This window comes from Mus musculus, chromosome 5 (assembly GCF_000001635.26).
Source record: "Mus musculus strain C57BL/6J chromosome 5, GRCm38.p6 C57BL/6J".
NCBI lineage: Eukaryota > Metazoa > Chordata > Mammalia > Rodentia > Muridae > Mus > Mus musculus.
In genome coordinates this window covers 147,916,407-147,920,099 of record NC_000071.6, presented here as the reverse complement: position 1 = coordinate 147,920,099, position 3,693 = coordinate 147,916,407, and the positions used below count along the sequence as shown (strand labels likewise).

At 41.6% G+C, this 3,693-nt stretch overlaps 1 long non-coding RNA gene across 1 annotated transcript; it reads right to left on the bottom strand.

The window, feature by feature from the left end:
- Positions 1-1,233: 1,233 nt before the first annotated feature.
- On the bottom strand, positions 1,234-2,047 carry Gm46943 (predicted gene, 46943). Its single transcript, NR_166727.1, has 2 exons — positions 1,662-2,047; positions 1,234-1,572 (listed from the first exon to the last, which is right to left on the bottom strand). It is a non-coding gene; the product is annotated as a predicted gene, 46943 (long non-coding RNA).
- Positions 2,048-3,693: the final 1,646 nt, after the last annotated feature.

Here is a 3,693-nt window from a genome sequence, read left to right as displayed (position 1 = left end):
CATACAAACTAATAAGACAAGAACACGCCCCTCTCTCAGGGGCTACAAAACTCCATTGCAGAAGCTCCTGACCCAGTCAGCATGGCCTTCCACACACGAAATACATTTTTTCTGGCATTTCTGAGAGACAGAATCTCACAGCAAATGTCCTGTTCCTCTGTATCTTACACTGTTTCCTGCCCCTCTTCCTCAATGGTCCCTGAGCCTTAGGAACAGGAATTGTGCTGTAGATGTATCAGCTGGGGCTGGGATCACAGGATCTCTTGTTCTCTGCATTAGAAATGTCAGGGCTACATGCATGAAGTCTCATCAACATGGCTGCCTAAATGAGACCCAAACAAGGACGGCACCAATGGACATGCTAACATGGAAAAGAAGAACTCGAGAGGCCTCAACCAATGAACTGGGAGCAACTGGGGAACACCAAAAGCAGGAAAAATTATCTTCACCAGAAGAGAGCCCCCAAACTGCTTATCTAATACCAAATGATCAGTTCTGAGACCATATGCATAAAAGTAATAGTATATGGATGGAGCAGGTTGTACTTTTGTGTTTATGTATTTAGGAATATATGTATAAATGTGTATGTATGTGTATATATAGTATATGCATATGATACATGTGTGTATATAAGTGTGTGTTATGTATAGTATAATATATGATGTATATGATATATGTGTGCATGTGTATATGTGTATGTGTTATATATAGTGTATGTATATGATATATAACATATATCTGTATGTGTGTATATGTGTATGTGTTATATATAGTGTATGTATATGATATATATGTGTATGTGTGTATATGATATATATGTGTATGTGTGTATATGTGTATGTGTTATATATAGCATATGTATATGATATATATAACATATATCTGTATGTGTGTATGTGTATGTGTTATATATAGTGTATGTATATGATATATATGTGTATGTGTGTATATGTGTATGTGTTATATATAGCGTATGTATATGATATATGTGTGTATATGTGTATGTGTTATATATACCATGTGTATATGATATATATGTGTATGTGTGTATATGTATGTGTTATATATAGCATATGTATATGATATATATGATACATATGTATATATAAAACAACAATTATAGGAAAGAGAGATCATGAATTTGAGAGATACCATAGTGGTTGCATGGGAAGGGCTGAAGAGAGGAAAGGGAGAGGGAAATAATATAATTTTACTATAATTAAAAAAAATAAATTATTATTTAAAAATCTGCTTTATTGTCTTTAATAGGGTCTTCATTCCTTAGGAATTCTTCCTGTCCCAGAAGATGGATATCAGATGGATCTGTGTGCTTTTCTCTCACTGTAGGCACCTCAACCATGACTCCAAGATGGGAAATGAAGATACTGATGAGATGTGTGGATGTTTGCCACACACTGTTGGTGGCAGTCCAAGCTCCTCTGGAGGGTGTCTATGACACACTGTTCCGGAGAAGCGGTGGAGAGAATATTCCAAGGTGACAATGAGGCAGGAAGTGATGTGACGTTTGTACGTGATGAGGTACTCATTTCTCAAATTAAAAAAAAAATCAATCTGCGAAGAGAAGAATTATGACTACTATTTACAACAGCTTTTCATAAACATCCCCAAATTCCAGGCACAGGACAAAAGACGTGACTCACCCCTCATGAAGGGCGGCCCAGCCAGGGAAGTGAGCCGGGGAGGATTGCTTCCGGAATAATGCCTGAGGGTGGCTCTCAAGAGGTCTGTAGGAAGCTGATAATAGAGCATTTTGCTGGAGGGTCGCTGGTAAAAATTCTAAGTTTTGAAGAGCATTTCCTTAGTTAGAAATGTCTCATTTCCAGATCTTGACTTGAATTTTTACAGGTCCACGTCTGCAAAGACTTCAGGCTTGTAATGACAGACAGATAACTGTTTGTAATTGTGCCCCGCGATAGGATGGTCCCTGAGAACGTGGCTTGAAGTCCCCGTTGCTGTGGTTTGAGTCCTGCCCCACCTCCTTCTATCATCCTGCAGGAAGCCTTCCCACCACCATTAGAAGCATCAGCGTGCGCTGGGGCTTGTCAAACCGCTACACCCAGCCTCACTGGTCCCATTTGGTCTGAGGTGGGGGGGGGGGGGTGTCAAGAGTCGGAATCTTATAAACGTTCCACAATGTTCTGAGGATGAGACCTTAAGAACAAGTTCAGAAATACTGAAACCTAGTCAATTTCTCATATTCAAAGAGAAATAGAAAATCAGTACTGATGTGCAGAAACAGCAGACCCTCGCATGTTGCTGGTTGAGAATGTAATACAGGCCGGGAGTGGTGGCACATGCCTTTAATCCCAGCACTTGGGAGGCAGAGGCAGGCAGATTTCTGAGTTTGAGGCCAGCTTGGTCTACAGAGTGAGTTCAGAGACAGTCAGGGCTATACAGAGAAACCCTGTCTCAAAAGAGAGAGAGAGAGAGAGAGAGAGAGAGAGAGAGAGAGAGAGAGAATGAGAATGTAATACAGTGGCCATGGGCACAAGGGTGCGGTCCCTCCAAAAGTTGTGGATTAAAATACCATGTGATCCAGGAACCCCCATTCTGGACACACACTGGGCAGATCCGGAAGCAAGGTCTTAAAGACAGATTTGAGGCTGAAGAGATGGCTCAGTGGTTAAGAGCACTGACTGCTCTTCCAGAGGTCCTTAGTTCAATTCCCAGCAACCACATGGTGGCTCACAATCATCTGTAATGGGATCTGACGCCCTCTTCTGGTGTGTCTGAGGACAGTGACAATGTACTCACATGTATAAAATAAATAAATCATTTTTTAAAAAAAGTAATAAAGACAGATTTGCTTATTCATGTTCACCATAGCCAAGAGGGCAAAAGCACCCCAAATATCTACTGATGGATTAGTGCGTAAAGTTCATATTTGCAGCGGAATATGACACGGCCTTAAAACGGATGTGCTTTGAGAACATTAGTCTGTATGAAATAAAGCTTTCACAGCAGACAAACCAGTGCAAATGGATATAGGACCTGAAGGAGTCCAGTTTGTATACAGAAGAGTAGAGAAATGTGGGTACCAGGGTGGGAAGCAGAGGAGAACGGGGGAGGGGGGATGGTTGTAGGTGGGTACAGATATTCACATGAATATAGTAATGGCCGCACAGTGCTATAGACTGGTTAATAGCAGAGAACTACACACTTGGTAATGCTTAGCATGGCAAGGGGTAACTGGCACCGGGCTGTAACCCCAGCACTGGGGAGGTGATGTAAGAGGTCATCAGCAACTCAAATCTGAGTTAGAGACCAGCACGGGCTATGTGGGACCTTGTCTTGAAGAAATAACAAAAGGCTAACAGTGCTCGCTCTCTGTCTCTCTCTCTGTCTCTCTCTGTCTCTGTCTCTCTGTCTCTCTCTGTCTCTCTGTCTCTCTGTCTCTCTCTCTCTCTGTGTGTGTGTGTGTGTGTGTGTGTGTGTGTGTGTGTGTGTGTGTGTGTGTGTGTTTTCAACACCCCTGGAAAGTTATTTTAAAAATCAGATGAAAAGGCTGACACACGAAGGATAAATTGTTAGCCCTTAAGTCTTTGTTTTTCAGATGGGAAAAAAATCCGAGTCAAAATTCTCTTAACGAATATAGGATTTATAGAGACTGCGCACTCTCCACAGCCAGACAAGCAACACAAAGTACAGATCCGAATCTAGCACACAGACACA